Source organism: Theobroma cacao, chromosome 3 (genome assembly GCF_000208745.1).
Source record: "Theobroma cacao cultivar B97-61/B2 chromosome 3, Criollo_cocoa_genome_V2, whole genome shotgun sequence".
In the NCBI taxonomy this organism is placed as follows: Eukaryota; Viridiplantae; Streptophyta; class Magnoliopsida; order Malvales; family Malvaceae; genus Theobroma; species Theobroma cacao.
Window position 1 is genome coordinate 21,009,559 of NC_030852.1, and position 21,864 is coordinate 21,031,422.

General features: G+C 32.9%; 1 long non-coding RNA gene across 1 annotated transcript; it reads left to right on the forward strand.

Annotated features, from left to right (window-relative positions):
* LOC108661290 lies at window positions 20,234–21,389 on the forward strand. The gene is made up of 3 exons (XR_001927046.1): window positions 20,234–20,275; window positions 20,895–20,970; window positions 21,287–21,389. It is a non-coding gene; the product is annotated as an uncharacterized LOC108661290 (long non-coding RNA).

The following is a 21,864-nucleotide window of genomic DNA, read 5'->3' on the forward strand; positions in this document are numbered from 1 at the left end:
AAGACTACATCTCTTGAAAATGATTTGGAAAAGATAAGACATGACTTCAACTCTATTTTTGAATAAAGAAATTTTCTTCAAACTGAATTAGAACATTCGAAAACAGATTTTGAAATTCTAAAATCGAAAGTGGACAACAGAACTGAAGCTTCGTAAAATGCAATAAATGAAAACATTGGTCTTAAAAGTTTGAGAAAAGAAACATCAAGAAGAAAAACAAACTTCAAGAAAAATTTTGATAATTTTTCATCTAGATGTTATGTTTTTGGTAAACTTGGTCATCTTTCTTATGACTGTTATAGAAGAATAAACACTCAGAAAACAAAAATGATTTGGGTACCAAAAGGATCCTATGTAGCAACTAACCTTCAACGACCAATCAAGGTATGGGTACCTATTAAGAAAAAATGAACATCTGTCTTACAGGTTGAGTTAAACCGAGAAGACATATGTTCAAGAGCTCAATTGAAACAGAACCAGCCATGGTACATGGATAGTGGTTGCTCAAGACATATGACTAGAAACGAAATGTTGTTTGCTCAACTAAACAAGAAAAAGAGAGGTACTGCATCTTTTTGAGATGATTCAAAAGGTAGAATTCATGGTATAGGAACTATTGGTAAGAATTCTGATACTCAAATTAATCATGTGCTATTTGTTAAAGGTTTAAAGTATAATCTATTAAGCATTAGTCAATTGTGTGATAAAGGCTTTAAGGTATGTTTTGATTCATATAAATGTGAAGTGATAGACATTAGTACCAACAAAATTTCATTCATATGAAAAAGAATAAAAAATATGCATGTTATATTTCTTGAAGATCTTAAGCTTGGTTGTGAGACATGTCTTATGGTAAATGATGGAAATGATAGCTGGTTATGGCATAGAAGACTTGGACATGTAACCATGCAGACTATCTCGAAATTAATGAGAAATTGGACTGCCTGAACTTAAATTTGAGAATGATAAGATTTGTGATGCTTGCCAATTAAGGAAACAAGTTAGAACATCTTTTAAAGCTAAAAAGGTTATCTCAACCACTAGACCTCTTGAATTGTTGCATATTGATCTATTTGGTCTAATCAACATAACTTGTCTAGGAGGTAAATCATATGGTTCTGTGATAGTTGATGACTACTCTAGGTACACTTGGGTATATGTAATACCTTGTACCCCCGTATAGTAGTCAACATAACTGTATCGATAAAAGGAAGGGCCAAATGATGCAAATTTTAGTGTCAAAGAGTAGTGATGGGTGAAAAGAATGTTTTAGAGTAAAATACTCCACATGCGAGAAAATAACAATTAAATAATAATATCCTTATCAAGGATGAATTATTGAGTTAAAAGGTGATTTGGAAGTGAATCGGGGCATAATAAGACATTTTGGGACCTGAAGAGACAAGTGAAGAATTTTGAAATAAAATAATATTTTTTTAATAAAATATTAGTTAAATATTAATATTTTATCTGATGTCGAGATTAGTCATGAAGGAGAATTATATGACTAATCTAAGAATGGGAGAAAAAGAACGAGAGAATTTCGGAGAAGAACGATGTAAGTGGGGCTCGCGTGTCTTTATTTAATTGAGCAAGAGCGAGTAAGTATATATTTAAATATTATGGTGACATCTTGGCAAAGTGCAAATTTTAGATTTTAATTGTACACATATAAAGGAAGAAAGATAGGAAGAAATTAGAGTTAAAAGAAATGATTGAGGACCAAATTGTAAAGGATGAAAAGTTTGTTGGGACAAATGGTAAATAAGGAAAAGTTGAGGACTTAAGTGCAATTACCACATTTGAAGTTAAATGGGAATTTACTAACCAAGGGAAGTTAGATTATGTGGAATGATGGAATTCGCATGCAAAAATTTACTATTACATGCAAATGATAGCATGCAAAAGGAGGAAGTTAGTGGGGAACATGTGAGACCCCCACCATGCATGGTAAAAGGAAAAATAGTAAAAGTAAGACTAAATCTATTTTTGCATGAAATGGGATTGGTGCATTAGGTGGCCAAATAATGAAAGAAAGATGTGATGTGCATGTGACTTAAATAATTTAATGAAAGACAAAATAAAATATAAGGTAAAGCTGTGCATGAAATGTGATTGAAGGAATAAGGTGGTGCATGGAATAAAGAAATAAAGCAAGGAAGGATGAGAGAATGAAGTGGCAGATGGAGAGAGAATGAAAATAGATTTTAGGCCAATGCACAAGGAAGGAAATTAGTGCATGAAGCACCATTGGATGGCAAAATAGCCAAATGAAATTAAAAGGAAATGGGTGCATGAATTGTGATTGGTTTGAAAGTTGGCCAAATGAAATAAAAAGAAAAAGAATGCATGCATGGTGATTGGTCTAAATGAGTGGCCATGTAATACAAAATTTAAAAAGTAAAGGAGAAATGAGAAATAAACCTTGGTGAGAGAGAAGGCTGGCCATTTGGAGAAGGAAAAGAAAGGAAAGAAGGCCTTGGAGAAGTTCCACTCGAGAGAAAGAAAAAGAAGAAAGAAAAGAGAGAAAGGAAAGGAAAGGCTCGATTTTTGCACAAAATCAAGAGGAACAGTGAGGTTCTCTCCCTCATCTTGAAGATTTGTGTTGTTTCATCACCCAAGGAGCCTTCAATACTCAAGAGAGAAATCGTAGAGTGTCAATGGAGGTATTAAGCTCGATTTTGTGATTCAAACAAGGAAAGGTAAGGATTTTTGTTTTTAGCTTGAGTAATCTTTGAAAATGAGTTGGTGACTAAGAGAAATGTCTTGTGGTAGCAAAGATTGGCATGATTGGAGGAAAATTGGTGACATGCAAGCCATCAAACCTGTGGGTTCAAAGTGAAAGGAAAGTGGTAAGTTTAATACTATGTTTTGAGGCCTATGGTTAGTTGAATATTGTGGAGAATGATTGTGCAATTGTTGGCAGCTTGGTGAGTGAAATATTGGAAGAGCATTGAAGTTGCAAGCAAGGTCAAATCCACCACAAAGGTAAGGCTGCAATGTGTAGTGTTATTGTGATGTCATAGGTACAGTTAGAAGCAATTGTTATAATTGAAAGCTCAAAAAAATGTAATGTGTCGATATGTGTTATTGTGAAAGTCTTAAAAGGTTATGAATGTTGGTATGAATGAACGAATATTAATGTTATGCTTGGTGGCAACATGTAAATATAAATTGTGGTGCATGTAAACTTAGAAAATGCTTGATGAAAGTAGATTTATAATCACTGCCATATGCGAGGTTAATGGTGTGAAAATGATAGATGAACTTGATAAATGTCATTGGAAAAGATTGAAATGTGCGCTAAAGTTATAAATAAGTTACCGATACTTATAATCTAAAGAATTACACAAGCAAAGGATGTGAATAACCTTTGTAAAAACGTGTCGGGATGTGTATGAATATGCAAGGTTAAGTGAGAAAGAATGGTGAATCTAGTAAGATGTAAGGTAGTAGAATAATGATTAATGTTTGAATGAGCAGGAAAAATGGGAATGATACACACTAAATATATTGAGTTTGAATTGTTGCTAGGAAGTGCAAAAGTAAAGATAGTGTACTGTGGTGGAGTGTCGGAGGAAGTGACGAGCGACTGACAAGTAGATATAGCTAGATACACATCCGAGTCAATAGTGAGATCGTATCCCGCTATTGTAAGGTGAGTAAGGGGTGTCCATTGTAAAATTTCCATAATTATATATATATATATATATACGTGATGATTTATTTTTAAATGCAAATTTGTGGAAAGTATGAGCTGGTAGAAATCCTAGGTATTTTGTGGATACTTAAATATTTGAAACTATTTTGATTATATGTATATATATATATATATATATATATAAGCTATATACGTAAAGGATTTTTAANATATGTATATATATATATATATATATATATAAGCTATATACGTAAAGGATTTTTAAACTAGCAAATAAGCATTTTAATACAATTCCTATCCAAATGTGCCTTATAGTTTGTGTGGTGTGCATTCATGAATGAATTTCGTATTCACCATGCTGATTTGACACCTAAAACTCATGTAAAAGGTTTTACATTATAAAGTTCTACGAAAAGGGGTTTTAGTACGCTACTTGATCAGTATTTGGACAATGATTTGAAATGATTCTTTGAAAACTTGATTTGGCTTTTAAGTGGTTTTACTCAACCGGAAGATTCGAGAGTAGGTCGAATGTCACATCGGGATAGTGTGACCCTTGTGCACAAGTGAGCTTTAGCTAGAAAACCTTTGGGTCACTGACGAGCTATTAGACATGGCTGGGGCCATGGTTTGTGATATATGTGGCAAGGCCACGAGTTGTTATATGTGGCTCGACCACAAGTGATATTCGCGGTTGTGACCGCTTGATTTCTTCGATGTTGGCCAACATCGTCGAGACTACCATGGCATGTGGGAATCCGGTGGAAGCGATGCTCTCGGATTGTTATCACGTGGAAGTGGGTCCATGTATTGATATTACGCTTTCCTACTCAAAAGTGGCATCTCTTTCGATTTTTAAACTTGTACGCTTTCGCATGGTGAAAACTATAAGATTTTCCACAGCTCCCTTTTTTATACTAAGATGTTGGATTTAACTCCTCGTGTATGAGGCGATTGACGAAATTGACTTATGAGCTTGTGTAAAAGCTTTGATAATGTTTGATTTTTACCAGAGCATGCATGCTTATGTTGAATTGCCTTAAGCAAGTTGTTAAACGATTTCAATGATAACAATCTCTTACTCACACTGGTTTTGACACAATGATGGTTAAATGATTTCTTGCATAGAAATCCTTGGTTTTATATGTAAGGCACAATGTCCCATTTGCTTTTAAATGGTTTACATGTTCTTATGTTCTATATATTCAAATCTTCTACGTTTAGCTCATTTCCCATCTACACCCTACTCATGGAGTTGATGATCACTGAGTCTGTGAGACTCACCCCTTTATTTCTTTTTGTAGATAAGTAGTTCGCTCGAGTGCATCGTACATCACACCAAGATTTACTACAACGTAGGTAATGACATCTCTTAGACTTCCATTCCGAGTTGCTCCGCTATTAGAAGTTGAGTCCTTGTATTTCGTTTATTAATATGTAATGGATATTGGTCTTGATAAAAAGAATGGAGATTTGGACTTTAGTGTTTATACTCATGATTATACGACTTAAAGGCCAAATTCATTCATTAGGTCTATTGTTCAATTCATGTCACGAGAGTGTATGGTGTAAAGTGATAACATGGTTTGGTAAACGAGTGTGATGAACTAACAAGAATTTCTATTAAAGTCTTGTTTGGGACTTGGCGTGTTTCTCCTGGAAGTCTCAAACGTCGGTAACGACTGAAGAGCAGTCGTTACACTCTACTTCCTTGCTCACAAAAATGATGCATTACTTGCATTTTCAAATCATTATAAGAAAGTTCAAAATGAAAAAGGACTTGTCATTGTTAGCATTAGAAGTGATCATGGAGGTGAGTTTGAAGGAGATGATTTTGAAAACTTTTGTAATGAAAAAGAGCTGGATCACAACTTTTCTGCACCTAGAATATCTCAGTAAAATGGGGTTGTTGAGAAAAAAAAATCGAACTTTAAAAGAAATGGCTCGAACCATGCTTTGTGAAAACAATCTACCAAAGTATTTTTGGGCAAAAGCTGTCAATATAGCAGCCTACATTTTTAAATGAGTTTCAATAAGGGCCATGATTTCTAAAACCCCCTATGAATTATACGAAGGCAGAAAACCAAACATTTCCCATTTTAGAAGCTTTGGCTGTAAATGCTTTGTTTTAACAAATGGAAAACATTCCCTTGGAAAATTGATGCTAAGAGTGATGAGGCAATATTTCTATGGTATGCATTGAACTCAAAAGCTTATAGAATTTTTAACAAAAGAACTTTAACAATTGAAGAGTCCATTCATGTAGTTTTTGATGAAACTAATGCCTTGTAAAATGAAGTTTTTGTTGATGAAAATGTTGAAGAGGACCTTGAGAGACAAATGGAAGAAATGAGTTTAGAGAACAAGAAAAGTAGTGAAGAAAACTCTCTTGGAAAAGAAGCAAAAGCTCCATCTTTAAAAAATCTGCAAAGAACTGAAAATCAACACAATAACCTTCTAAAGAGCTGGAAATATGCCAAAGATCACCCATAAAAGCAAATTATTGGTGATCCTTCAAAAGAAGTTAAAACTAGAAGAGGAATTAGAGAAACATGTGAATTTTCAGCCTTCATCTCACAAATCGAGCCTAAAAATTTTGAAGAGGCACAAAAGAAAGTTAGATATTGGCCATGCAAAAAAAACTTGAATAATTTAAAAGAAACCGAGTATGGACATTGGTTTCTAGGCCATTCAGTCACCTAATTGTTGGTACAAAGTGGGTGTTCAAAAATAAGGTAGATAAGCAAGGTAATGTTATAAGAAACAAAGCTAGGCTAGTGGCTCAAGGATATAATTAGGGAGAAGGCATTGACTATGATGAAAAATTTGCTCCTATTGCTAAGATAGAAGCCATAACATTATTGCTTGCATTTGCATGTTTCATGAATCTCAAATTATTTCAAATGGATGTGAAAAGTGCATTTTTAATTGGTCTCATTCAAGAAAAAGTCTATGTCAAACAACCCCCCAAATTTGAGGATTTTGAAAATCCTAATTATGTTTTCAAATTACATAAGGCCTTATATGGATTAAAATAAGCTCCAAGAGCTTGGTATGAAAGACTCTCAAAGCTTTTAGTTGAAAAAGGGTATATTAGAGGAAGTATTGATACAACACTATTCATTAAGAAATACTTGAATGAATTAATTATAGTTCAAATTTATGTGGATGATATTGTATTTGGTGCTACTAATGAAGCTTTGTGTAAGAACTTCGCTGAAGAACTGAAAAGTGAATTTGAAATGAGCATGATGGGTCAACTGAAATTCTCTCTTGGCTTCTTGGCCTTCAAATCAAACAATGTAAAGATGGTATCTTTATCAATCAAGAAAGATACATTCAAGACATGCTAAAAAGGTTTGATATGCTGAAGCTAAAGTCAATCAGCACTCCAATGAGTCCCTTTACCAAACTTGATAAAGCTGAAAAATGAAAGAGTGTTGATCAAAAGCTTTATAGAGGTATGATTGGCTCTTTGCTTTACTTAACTACTAACAGACCTAACATTCAATTTAGTGTATGCTTGTGTGCTCATTCAATCACATCCCAAAATGTCATAGTTAACTGCTATAAAAAGAATCTTTAGGTACCTCTTGGACACACAAAGTTTAGGATTATGGTATATTAGAGGATCATCTTTTAGTCTTATTGAATACTATGATGCTGATATTGCTAGAAGTAAAATGGATAAGAAAAGTACTAGTGACACTTGTCAATTTTTAGGAAATATGCTTGTATCCTGGTCAAGTAAGAAACAAAACTCTATTGTACTTTCAATAGCTGAAGCGAATACATATCCTTAGGTAGTTGCTGTGCTCAAATTATATGGATTAAACAACAATTAATAGATTTTAGAGTAACCATGCATAATATACGCATATATTGTGATAACACAAATGCTATAAACATCTCAAAAAAATCCAGCTCAGCATTCTAGAACTAAGCACATTGAAATTCAACATCATTTAATTCGAGATCATGTGCTTAAGGGAGACATTAAGATTGAATTTGTCAACATCTTGCATCAAGTGGCTGATATATTAACCAAACCTTTAAATGAGGAAAGATTTTGTGAAATTAAGAGAAATCTATGGTTAATGTACAAGAGCTTTAGATAAATTTCTAAGCTTTTCTTTCAAAAGACAGTAGAAACTTAGTTGATTAAGAGAATCGCTTAACCAACTAAAAACATTATGTTGATCCTCTTTTTCAGAATGGTAAACTTAGTCAGATAAAGGTAAAACTTAGTTAGTTAAGAAACTCAAATAAAATAATAAAATTTAAGAAAAAAGAAAAGCATAATGGGGGAATAAGAAAAAGAAAAATCATCAAACTACAAGACAAAAATGGGAGGCAAAATTTTAAATTTTGAAAAAGGGGGTATCTAACCATATTTAAAAAAGGGGGAGAGTAATACCCTTTCTTAACTCCAAACACACTCGTTTATTCTTTCTCATATGAAACCGTTCTCTTCAAAACCGAAACCCCTCATCTCAAACTCTCCAAACCCTAAGTCTAAAACTGCCAAAATCGATGGGCAAATCCTCACTACTGAGTGATATTTTGGAGAAGAGGAAAGAAAACACCCCATAAAAGATAGTCTTCCATCCAAGGTTCAAAAGAAAAGGAAGAAGAATGAGCCAGTTTCAGTGATTGAAAAAGCAGGGAAAAAACAAGAAAAGAAAGCATCGAAGTCAAAGAAAGAGAAAGAAAAAGAAAAATCTAGCAAAAAAGGTAATTATTCTTCCTTAAAATTTAAGTATAAGATTCATGAAGAAAGATTTAGGAAACTAGAGAATGCACCCATCTCCTATGGAAAGTATATTGATTGTGATAGTTTTAATGAAGTTTCGAAAATCAAAGAAGGCTTATTAGAATATTTTAAAGAAATGAAGTTGAAGAAATTAAGTGTTCTTGAAAATAGGACATATAGTGCCAGCCTAGTCAGAGAATTTTACTGTAGTATTGCATTAGATGAAAATGAGCTTGATGATCCAAATAATTTTCTTAAGGATGGTATTAATGCATTTCTAAATGGAAAGGAGTTTGTGGTTATTTCCACAGATATGGGAAAATTGATGAGGATTGAGTGTAATGCAAGAAATTATGAAATCTCGAAAAATTATGGTCCTTCATCTCTGTGGGAAGTAATAACTAGGAAAAAGGAAAGATATTCTTCTTAAAGTTATGCAAGTTTTATTAGGAGTCCACAAACTAGGATCCTGCACTACTTTATAGCTTCAACAATTCATGGAAGAAGCGGTAGCTTCATCTATGTAAGTCTTCAAGATATGTGGCTGATGGAGCATGCTTTCAATGCAACTCCCCTCAATTTAGGAGATTCATGATTGAAAGAATGAAAAGACCCTGTCAAGTTGACAAAGTGAATTTGGCTTATGGAAACCTAATCACTTCTTTGGTAAAGAAAAAGGGGATCTGGAACACCAGATATAAGATGGATCAAGTTAAGAATAGAGATTAGGCTATCTATTTAGGAAGTTTTCTGAAAATGGGGTACAAGCTAAAAGAAGAAAAATTTAACAATACCCCCAAAGATACTCCAAAGGAAGAGTATCCCACATCTGCTCAGACAAAGGGAGTCCCCTCTCAAATCTCAAATGAGATGATTTCGAATTTATTAATGAGAATTGGTGGGAAGCTTACTGATCAGTCTGAGAGAATTCAGAAAATTGAAGATAATTTGCAAGAGCTGGTAAATTCTTTGAAGGAAAAGGTAAAAACACCCTCTGGTCCTGCATTTGGAGGTACCTCAGCAGCTCAAAGTCCTGTAGGATAAACTACTGAAGATCCTACTTTTCAGATCAGGAGTGGTGAACCTGAATCTGTTGTAGCAAGAAAATAATCTACTCCAAAACCTGAAGTTATAGGAGAATTCAATGAAGATACTGAAGTGATTGGATCTTTTAATGACAATTCTCCACAACATGATGAAGCACAGACAGATAAACCATCTCCAACAAACTTTGAGGAAGTTCTAATTATGGATGTCTTTCACTAGATGTTAAGAGAAGAGCAAGTTGAAAAAGAAACAAAGGGTGAAGCACAAAAACTAACACCTGTGAGAGTTTCCTCTGAATCAGTTCACACCATAAGAACCAGTGAACCTGCTAATAAAGAAAAAGGGAAAGCAGTTGCATCTACACAAGATAAACCCAAACCTACTAGAAAAGGCAAAAAGACTATGACAACAAAGACCAAGTTCTTCAAGAGGATAATGTCTTTTAGATTGGCTGACAAAGCTAAACCTTCAGTCAAATCTTCTATTCAGGATCCTCTCTAAGTTTCAAACATGTCTTCTTCTGATTCTTCACCATAAAGATCATCACTTGTGTCATCCCTCAGACCCCTCAATATTTACTTTGGAAATGATGAATCCACCCTTTTTGACTCTTCTTAAACTTGCTGACCATTCCTGTTTTGCTGATACAAAAAATGGGAGAAAGTAGAAGCAATTTAGGGGATAAAGTAGAAGTAATCTAAGGGTAATTTAGGAATCTGACTCTAATGATGCTGGTTTGTTTATGACACTATGTTATCTTAATTGCTGATGGTTAGGATTTGGATGTTGATAACTTACTTCTGTTATGCTTTTGTGTTATCTTTGTTGGATTGATAATGACATTTGATTTTAGAATGGATATGGTTTGTTGATGATAATATGCTGATGACAGTTAGTTACAATATTGATAGTATTCTATCACCTATTACTGATTGTTCTAAAAGCTTGTATGAAGATACGCTGTTAAATGTCTAAATCTATGCCAATTATTTTCTTTAAGAGATAAATAAAATCTTGCTAACCTGCTAAGTTGGACAATAAAATAACTTGAAAAGATCATGCATACATTAAGGGGGAGCATACACTCAGGGGGAGAAATTACTCATCTTGTGTAGTACGAAAAGAACTAATAGACACTGTGCTAGCAATCAAGAAATGTTTTGACATCATAAAAAAGGGGAGATTGTTGGCTCCATAAGTTTTTGATGATAATAAAACATTCTCACTTATTTATATCTAACTATACTATTTGAGTGTGCTGGATGAAAATGTATGTCAATAATAAATTAATCACCGAAAAGCAATCATCAAAACTCATAAGCATAAGGAGCTACAGATGAGCCATAAAACAAAAGCCTCTTAGTCAGATAACTAAGGGAGTTAGTTAGCTAAAACTCAAAAGTGAAGTTGGTCGGTTCAAGTAGATTGTGAGATAGAGAATATTTAGTTGACCAAGAAGCATGGTTAGTCAACTAAGAGCATACTGCCAGAAATCTAAATTACAAGACAGAAGGAACTTAATCGACTAAGAAGCATGGTTAGTCAACTAAGAGCTCACTGCCAAAATTTCAAATTCAAGATAAAGAAGACTTAATCGACTAAGAAGCGTAGTTAGTCAACTGAGAGCTCTCTATCTGAAAATTTGAATTTGAATGTTAGAAGACAGACTAACGGCTAGAACTGACTCCAAACTGTTTTCAATAGTCTGAAACTGTCAAACATCTATCATAGTTGGTTTTTCAAGTATATAAGGCACTCCCAACGACTAAGAACAAGATTAGATGCTTCCAAGATCAAAAAGAGCTCAAAAATAGCAAAAATTCTCTCCATACTTCCTGTATTACACTATAATCCTTGTAATAGAGTTAAACACTTCATCTTGTACCATTCAGATCAGGTTAATGATCATAGGTACTTCTTTATTTCTGTTCTCCTTGATTACTTAGAGTGTGTGAGTCACTCTAAGGGGATTGATCAAGCTTGGGTTAGCTTGATTGGTTGTATAGATTCTAACTCAGCTTAGGAAAAGTTAGTTTTGAGTTTTGGTTGATCTCGGGAAAAACCATTGTTAAAGGTTGTGGCTAAGCCTGTGAAAAGCCATTGTAAAAGCTTGGTGAAAGCTTGGTGAAAGCTTGGGAATTCCACCGTTTATAGTGATTTGGTTTGGAAAATCCTTGATTGGAAGATCAAGGTAGTGGATGTAGGTCTTTGACCGAACCATTATAAATCTTTGTGTATTGTCTACTATATTTTATTTTTCATTTTATTCTTTTTCAAATCATTCATTCATCTTGCATTTAAGTTCTCATCATTGACTTTTAACTTGCCCCCAATTTGAAGTCAATTTTAGAAACATTCATAAAATACTATTCACCCCTCCTCTAGCACACTTATTTGGGGCCAACAATACTTTTTATTGTACTATTTACTTTACTTGCACTCCAAGCAAGCTTTGTATATATATATGTCTTCATCTTGTTAATGAAGAGTAGGGTTTTTTTTACTCCATTCTTTTGAGTCATTTTATTTTTCACCTCAACAGTGGTACTAGAACTTCCATTGACTTAATTAATATAATTTTAATGTTTAAATATTTTTTATTTTTAATTTAGAATTGATTATATGTTGATTTGATGGAAAAAAAGGCTTGAAGAAAAAATTTTCAGAAACTATCTTGTTCTGAATAGTCTCAATTTTTTATTTAATTCAATTACTTTTCTTACTCTTGTGGCATTCATATTTATACATATGATGAATGACCATTTTGTCAACATTTAGGTAAAAGTTGTGAATTTTTTGGATTGTTTATGACTACTTAAAGTGAAGTTGAAATTGAAGAGTAAAGTGCAGAAATTTTGTTTCAGTATTGTTCCAGAATTTTAAATAGTTTATGTTTTGATTTAATTTGGCCACTCTTCTTGCTTGTTTGGCTTTCAAAACTTTACATATAATTCATTATTGTGTTGGAAAGACATGGTGAAACTTTGAGAGCAATTGAAGCTGGTTTTACGCTTATAATCAATGTTTGATACAGTTTATGTTGGCCAATATTTGTCTGCTAGCATATGCATTTGTAAAAAATTATCTTTGTGAATATTTCGCATACTTCGATGTTTTTGGCTATCTTGTGAAGTAGTACCTCAGTATGATTTATATAGATATACATATATTGAGATGTTTTCTCATGATATTGAAATATGTTTTTTTTTTTTGAATCTGGCTGTCATTATTTAAGATTTGCTTGGGTCGAGTAGGCTTTGCTTACTAGGTCTTTGCAACGGTCATGGCCCTGAGGATGGGTTGTGACAACTTCCATGAGTTATTATGATTCAAGCTACAATGGGACATTCCCCTTATACTCATTTACCTTCATGTGTTTAATGTTACACTAAATATCCATCCATTTTTTAGTATCCTTTGCTAATATTACTTTAGACAGTATTAAAGCATAACACTCACACATAAGGTAACCAAATGATCTCAAGTCTAAGGATCACTTACACAACTATCCCATGAGAATTTATTTCATGGACACTTGAGTTATATACAAAATGGAATAACCATGATGGGTCATGTTTAGTGAACTTGTTCATACAATAAGCACCAATATGTCAGTTGAAGTATCCCTATACTTCGATCTATGAGATTGATTGCTCACTTCATAAGTGAGTAACTTAACTTGGTGCCAGTATCTATGTTTTATCAATATCCATTTTTCTTGATAGAACTTCAACTAGGAACATTTGAGAAATAATACTTTGATGCAATAAGATTCTCATAATTATAACGTTCTATAATACCTTTTGCAAAGCACACAGTGTTCCATGGACCATATGTCACTTAATCGACGTATGTAGTCATTTTGGAAATAAACAATGTCTTACAATAAATAAATGCTCAAATTCTAGATGTATCTCTCACAATCAATTTATTGGCTCAAAGGGCATACAACTACACTAAAAGTATAGAGAAAGGCAAGGCTCACTTGCCACTCTTCCGAATTTCCTCACTTTCCTTTCAAAGTTTTATGTATGGTTTTCATAGGTTTTCCAATGCTGATAGCGCCTTTTATATTGTTCACAATGTGCAGCATAAGCCTTATATTTTTATAGGCAGTTAATCCTATGCCTAATAGAACTTTGCAGAACTTTTACGCTAATATCATAATTACCTTTAGATTAATTGTATTTTTTTCAATTAAATCCCTGACGTTCTTAACTTTTTTTAATTAAGTCCAACTTAATTAATTCCTTTTTAAATTCTCAATTGACTTTCTTAATGTGCATGACCTATTAAGTTTTTTATATGTTGGTAATAAATATTAACTATAATCCAAGGTAAACTAAGATTAGATGAATCAAACTCCGTTGCATTTATCATCAATTCTCAATTGATTAGTATCATATATATCAATCAAGATTGACATCTAGCAATGAATCATGACTACTCAAATGTTATGAAGAGTCATAATGATTTGACTAAATCTTTCAGTGAATAGCCTTACAATGTAATTATTTTCCCTTCATCATCTAATATCCCAACAAAATTTAATGATGCAATACCTACCTTAATTTGTCTTTGTCATTTTAGCACCTAAATCTACTAACAAACTCATTTGCTGACATCTCTAGCTACCTTGGCCAATGACTTCCATCAGTTAGCATCATTCAAGTCACAAATGGGATATTTCACTTAGATTCACTTAAGGAGATGGATCCTGTGTTGATCATTGATTAACTTCATGTGTTTCATCGATGCTTATTGAATTGTCTATGTATCTAACACCCATGCCTTCCATGTTGCAATCATGTTTTTTTATTGGGATAGGGCCTCAACGAGGATTTGCTAGATTATCCTCTATAGCCACATGTTTAATCTTTATATCATCATGCTTGATAATCTCTTTAATCAAGCGATAATACGTGTTTGGATCATTGATGAGGTCTTGGTTCTTTTGCTTGGGCAATGGATCCATTATTGTCATAATAAAAATGTATTGGCTCAATAATACTAGAAACAATATCTAGTTCTGGAATGTTCTTAATTCAAACTGTCTTTTTTGTTGCCATAGATGCAAAGATATATTCAACTTCGATTATAGAATCTATAGTTGTCTCTTAATTGGAACTTTTCCAACTAATCGCACCTGCATTCAAATTGAAAACATATCCTTCTTGTGATTTGTTATCGTCTTTATCAGACTAGAAGCCAGCATCATCGTAACTCAACACATTGAGTTTGGCATCTTCACATACCAAGAAGATATCGTTAGTTCTTCTCAATTACTTAAGGAAATTCTTCATTGCTATTTGGTGACGTTCACCTAAATTTGACTGGTTTTTGCTTGCAACACTTAGAGCGTACAATACATCTAATCTTGTGCATGACATTGCATACATGATAGATCCAACTATATCCAAGGATAAATTTCTTCAATTTGCTGATCTCTTGATTTCGACATCAAGGATCATGAACGTGTACAATTCTTCTTACAATGACTACTTTTAAATTAAACAATGCAAAAGATGATCCTGCTTGAAGGAACCATTTTAATTCTGGCTACTTTGATCATATAAAGAGTGTGCGGTGAAGAATTTGGAGACAACCAAAGCGTGTGGGGTGAAGAATTTGATGATTCAATTTGTTAATCTCTTGATTTCAACATAAAAATCATAAGGGTACAAATCTTCTCCTAAAGGTTATATTTTTTCATAAAGTCTTTGCATCCAAAAGTGTAAGAAACATTATTTGTGAGTTGTGACCAATTAAGAAAGCAAGTGTTTGCATGTGAGGCCACCAAAGAAATTGGTTCATTTTGCAGAACAAAATAGACATATATATATATATATATAAGTGAAACTTCCACTCTCATTGCCCTCAAGTGAGAAACCAACTTTGATTGATAATTGATTCTGCACAAATGGCCAAGTACAGGCCATAAAATGTGATAGATTCCATGCAGTCACACATTGTCAAGGCATGTGAATCGCAAAAGCAAGAGTTAAAATCTGAGTAAAACAGAGTTAAAAATTATCGAAAAAGTAGGTGATGGTCCAGTTACGATCAGCCCACTGAGCCATATCGGATCCCAGCGGCACCGGCCTGTTATCCTTTCACTGCCAAGAGCGGGAAGTCTTCGCTGCTCTGTGAAACCAACCTCACGCGGTACCCTCCACTCCAAGAGCCACGAGACCCAGAGCCTTCGCTACAAGTCCCGTGGTTCAACTCCTCGCTTAGAATGGACAGGCCAGATGTCGACCACTAAGGATCCAACTCCATAAGCTGGGCCAATGTTCCACCACTATCATGCCCCCACTTGGGTCACAGGCTTGCGTTACCAAGCTCGGCGGGCTGAGACTCTGCTTATGCTGTATATAAACAAATAGGTGTCTTGATAAAACATGAATGTGGGATTTAGTTCCCTTTTCTCAGTTGTGACTTTTGAGGCCTTATCAGAAACTTAAAATTAGTTGGAGAAGATCCACTACATACACTTGGCGTTTAAATTCTAAAAAATTTCTAATGGAAACAGATGCAACACATCTGAACAAGACCCTATTTCTGCTCCACTCAAATAGTTGCTGCTGCTGCCTTGAACTTTTTGATCAAATAAACCTCCTTCCCCTCCGGTTTTTGTGTATTTATGAAAAATCTATTGAAAGTAAAGTATATTTTCTAACTAACTTGTAAATTTAAAAACAATTTAATAAATTATTCTTAATTTTATAGTAATAAAATTAAGAATAATGACAAAAGTTAATCATATTTTAAAGTTTTTCTAAACCCTAATAAAATTGTTTTTATTAGGATAGGTTAGAGTTATTTTAAATTTAACACGTGCCGTGTCTGTGGTACCTGCTTGATCTGTGTCTCCGATATTTCTTTGAACTTTTCTTGATTCTGCTTCATTCTTGATGATTGGTTGATGTTCATCAAAAAATGACACTGATTCATTCTAATTTTTCAAATAATAAAATATTTTCAAGCATCAAATATACCAAGAACAAGTATTTATGTGTCCACCCATGATACTGGTCTAACCTAATATATAACAAAATAAAAAATGAACATCATTTTTAAATAAATGACAAATTCAAAAAATATCTGGCACCATTATTAGTTGACCATAAAAATATGATAAATGGATTTGGTATTATATTTGATGCACTAGTATTGTAAAAGTAAAATTTAAAATTTTTAAGTATTTAATAATAAATATTAATAATTTTTTTAAAAAATATAGGAAAGATAAAAATAATTTTTTTCAGGTAAACTTCACATACACCTTTTGCCGTATGGTTTTTTTTCCAATAACATTCAGGTTAAATTTTTTTCATATAAAATCTTGTGTTTTACTTATCTTCCCAAAAAGAGTAACAATGTTAAATTTTCAGTTAACATTTTGTAAAAAGACAGCAAAAATTTTCTTTTATAATTCTTTTTCTTATTTGTTTAATTAAAAAAGATTTGAGTCATTTTTTGTGTTTCTTTTATAACTTTTCTTTCACTTTCTCACTCTTGTTTGTGGGTCACTATTCTTTGGTTCTATCTGACATTTTTCACTTTTAGAAATCCTCAATAAAAAAATATAAAAAATAAAAAATATTTTTTATTCATAAAAATCTTGAAATAATAATATAAAATAATTACAGTCAATTAAAAAAATGTAAATAAAAAAATATTTATTTGAATTCATGGGTAGATTTCCACATTGATGAAGCTATTCTTTAAACCTAAAATTGTACCCAAGAATGAAAGAAAGAATTCTGCAATAATGATCTAACTATGGTTTTTCTTTCAGCAAAAACTCTAGAATAAGGATTTCAAAATTTAAATGCTTCAACCAGGTACAGATATAAATTATTCACTAAAAAGCTCTTGCTTGCTTAACATTCCATAACTCTTAAGATTTCTCATCCCTAAATATGAAATATTCACAGAGAAATAAACATACAAAAGCTTAGCAAATGGTTGCAACACATAGTCTTTGTCATTGTCATGGACTCTCATTTTAATCATTGGGTTGGCCTGAGTCGCTCTCTTATTCCCTATGGATCAAAATTTTTTGCATATAATTTTTTTTCCTTTTTTAATTTCTAATATATGATATACTGACTTAATAAACTAACTAATATAATAATATGATGAGAAATAAATATATAAAAAGGTAAATGTTATTCACATATATAATATTTTTAATATTGAAAAAAATGTTAAGAGAACCATTGTTAGCTTTAAAATGATTATAGTTTCGATTATGACAAAATGATCCTAATTTGCTTGAATATTATTTGAATGATTCCTGACAAGTTTTTGAAATGATTTAGCTCTCATACATTTGTTCTTATATAATAACAAGCTTGATTTTTGAAGTTTTTAAACTATGTATATATAAGCTTATATGACTTGGTTGTATTAATTTATAATCCTTGTAACATTTATCCTTGAGATGCTGGAATTGCAAATTAGGTTCACAAGTGGTGGAGTTTATTTCAAAGCATTCAAATATCATCAATCTACACTACACCAAGCTTGCTTCAAGTCGTGAAATTCATTGTCAACTTAACATTTGATCAAAAAGAAGATATGGCTAAAGTAATGTTAAGGAATCTTGAAGAAAAAAAGCTTCAATTGATCCTAGAGCAAGGCAAGTCAATCCTATGGTAGAACGGGCAAGAACGGACGAGAAAACTTAAAGAATATAAAGCCATAGTCGACCTTGGCACACCTATAATCAACCTTGAGGTCGAGAGCCCCTGGAAATGAAGTTCTTCAAAGCCATAGTGGACCTTGGAATCCATATTGTAGACCTTGAGGAATATGATGTGTGAAAAAGAGGATTTTTCACAGCCATACTCAACCTTTTAAGCTCTAATGTAAAAAATACAAGCCTTTTAGAAATGGATCAATTAAAGAACTTCTATACTCTACTATAGATGACCATTAGACACAAAATGCAAAAAGAAAACAACTAGTTTCTTTCTTTAATCACCTCCAATGGCTCTAAGACTTCTTTAACTATAAAAAGGACCATTTGGAAGCATTTCAAAGTGAGCAAGAAGAAAAAAAAAGGTTAAACTATTGAAGATCATGGTCTTGAAAAGAAAAGACAGAAACCAAGTAAAACCAAGCTTATTTTAACAAAAACCTTTTTTGTGCTTACACTCAAATCTTTTTATCCATTGTTAGGCATTCTTCCTCCATTGAACTAAACTAGCAAAATCCACCTTTTAAAGGTAGTCATGCTATTTCTTGTAAATGTTCTAACTCATCCGTGAAAAGTTAGCATGGGTTTGTGGTTGAGCCCGGTAAAAATCATGGGTTGTACTTGCTCTCGGTAAAAGGAATTTGTAAGGTTTTGTGGTTGGGCCCGTTAAAAACTATGTGCTTGCTCCCATTAAAAGGACTTTATAAGGCTTGTTGGTTGATCTTGTGAAAAGCCGTTGTGAGGTTTTAATGCTTGATCTCGTAAAAGGCACATTTCCTTGAAAGGATTTGAAATTCCTCGATATTTCGAGGGAGTGGATGTAGCTATTTGAGAAAGCCGAACCACTATAAAATTTTTGTATCTTGATTTACTTTTGTGCATTGTGATTTATTTTTGAAAACTTGTTTTACAAAAATCGTTTACTTTGTTTTTGACACAAGTAAGAAATTTATTTTGAAAAAGGTTTGATTTTTACTTAGTGTCTTCATTCTTATTATAACTTTGTTCTGCTACATCTCATCTTAAGAAAATCAATTTCATAAATTGCTTGTATTTTTCATCTTGATTTTTCACACATTGATTTGCTTGTTTATTAAATCTTTTCCAACCCTCATTATTTGTCTATTTCTGTTGAAAAGATTTCTTGAACTATTCTTCTCAAATTGTTTTTATTTGATATACATTTGGAAAACATTTTTCTAATAGAGGATTGACTATAACTTTACTATAGTCGACTATACTTAGTTGATTTTCATTTTCCAAAATTTTTAATATCCAATTCACCCCCACTTGGATATTCACTCTTTGAGCTAACGTTTCTAATAACCATCATTGTAAAGCCCGGCCTTATAAAATACTTGTCATGACATACATGTGATGATAGCATGATTGCATGCTAGAAGAGTCTCGAAAAATTTACAAAAGTAGGTATTGTACCTAGAGGTACAACAAAGTTGATTTAAGCCTCGAACTAGATCAAATAGAGAATTTGAGATGAAATTAAGGATATTAAAGTACTAGAATGGTTTAATATGGTGATTTGGAGTTCGAGGATCAATTTGGAGTCAAACCGAAATTTTCACTATGTAGGGGCAAAATGGTCATTTACCACTTGGGGACAAAATGAGAATTTTTAGAAAAAATTTTTTGACCCCATTTGACTTATTAGAGTATGATTTGAGTATTGGAGTATGATTTGAGGTTAAGAAGTGAAAAAAAATTTTGATTCCGGTATTTTTAAGAGCATAGGGGTAAAATGGTAATTTTACCACCCTAGTGGCAAAATTGTAATTTTACACCACCATGACATTTGTCAAGCTCCAGAATTCTACCTATTATTATTTTATGCTATGGATAAATATTAGAGCATTTGTGGTGGTGAGAAAAGGCTTAAAAATTAAGTTAAAACAAGTGGACCAATAAAAAGGTGACATGTGTCAAAAATTTAATATTTTTATATTGCCATTTAAAAACCAGCCCACACTCTTCCACTCAGCATTTCAAGGCCAACCAGCACCTGCAGAAAAGAGAAGAAAAGAAAAGAAAAACCCTAGGGAGGAAAAACTAAGGAAAATTTGTTGAATTTTCAAGAAATTGGTGACTAAAGGTAAGATTTTTAATATTAAGCTTGAAATTCATCTTGCCCATGCATTCTTTTCCATTTTCCATGAATTAAATTAAAGTTTTCATGAGGGGCAATATGCTGGCCAGATTTAGAGAGAGAAAGTTGGTGATGAATTTAGTTGAATTTCAAAGTAATTTAGTGTTTTTAGGTGTTTAGTAACATTTAGTATGAAAATTAAGCAAGAAATCCACATGCCCATTATAGAACCTATCTTGGCTGAATTTTATGGGTGAGGATTGATGATGAATTTGGTTGTTTTTCATGCCATTTAGATGTATTTGGTGCTTAGGAATACCGAAAATCGAAAACGGGTACCGAAAAATTTTACTCGCGTTAGTTAGCAATTTGCACCATAATGAGGGATATTTTGGTAATTGCACTTAGAATAGATTTTTATTGAAGTGTGTGGAATTTTGGGGAGTACTGAAAGTGCAATAAATTAATTGGAATCGAATTGGATGTTTAGACCGATTAAATAGTGTATAGTGCGCGATAGGCCGAACACCTCCCATTTCATTGCATGCATTCATATAGAACATAGAATAGTTTTGTGACGATTTAGCATAAGTATATTAAATTTCCTGTTGCACATTATGTATAGGTGGTGAGCCCTCGGATAAGGGCAAAGGTATTGCACCCGAGGATCGAGACTAGGAGTGTTGTAAATTCCCGTCAAAGTGAGTAACCACTGTTCATCTTATCTATCTAAAGTATTTTTACAATCGATTTTATGATTTTAAGAATATTGAACCTAAATGAATTTTATGTTCTATGACTAGTAATCGATTTAAGGAATAAGGTTTATGAATTATTTTATAATTCAATAATGTTTTTGAGCATGAGAGTATGTGGAGACCAACCTTTGATGTCGCCTATATATTTAAGTTTACGTACCAATGTTTGGAATTGATGATTTATGAACTGATACGTGATGACATATGTGGCTGGGTTTTTGAGTTGTGAAATATATAAACTGTTGTTTTCCTTTGACAGGCTAGGTAGTATTATGTTAGCCACGTTATGCTGTCAAAATTTTATTGATTGGTCGGTTATTTAATTAGCCACTGCAGTAGGCGGGTTTTCGTGGATCAGCCTATTAGAGGGACACGGTAAACCCCGTTATATTTACCTTAGTATGAGAGACACGGAGAATATCTCCTAAGGTACGACGGAGTTCACTTCACGTTGAACCACCACTTGAGGATGAACTCTGCCAATGCCAAGGGATGGCTAAATTATGTTTTTATGAGTAGTTGTTAACTTAATAACCTTGGCGGACCCGGTTGAACGCCTCGACCAAGGTATTACCGAGTATGATTTTTTACACGAGCCAAGTTTTTGAGAAAATTATAAGTCGAGATGTGTATTATAATGAAATGTGTTGTTTTATATATATATATATATATATGATTTGAAACAAGTACAAAATGTTGTGGATTATGGTATGATGAAAAGTTAACTGTCTCCATTTACTTGGCTTTAGAAGTTGATGACGGACTTTGTTTACTCACTGAGTTTATGAAAACTCACCCTTTCTATTTAACCATTTCAGATTCAGGATAGTCTATAGG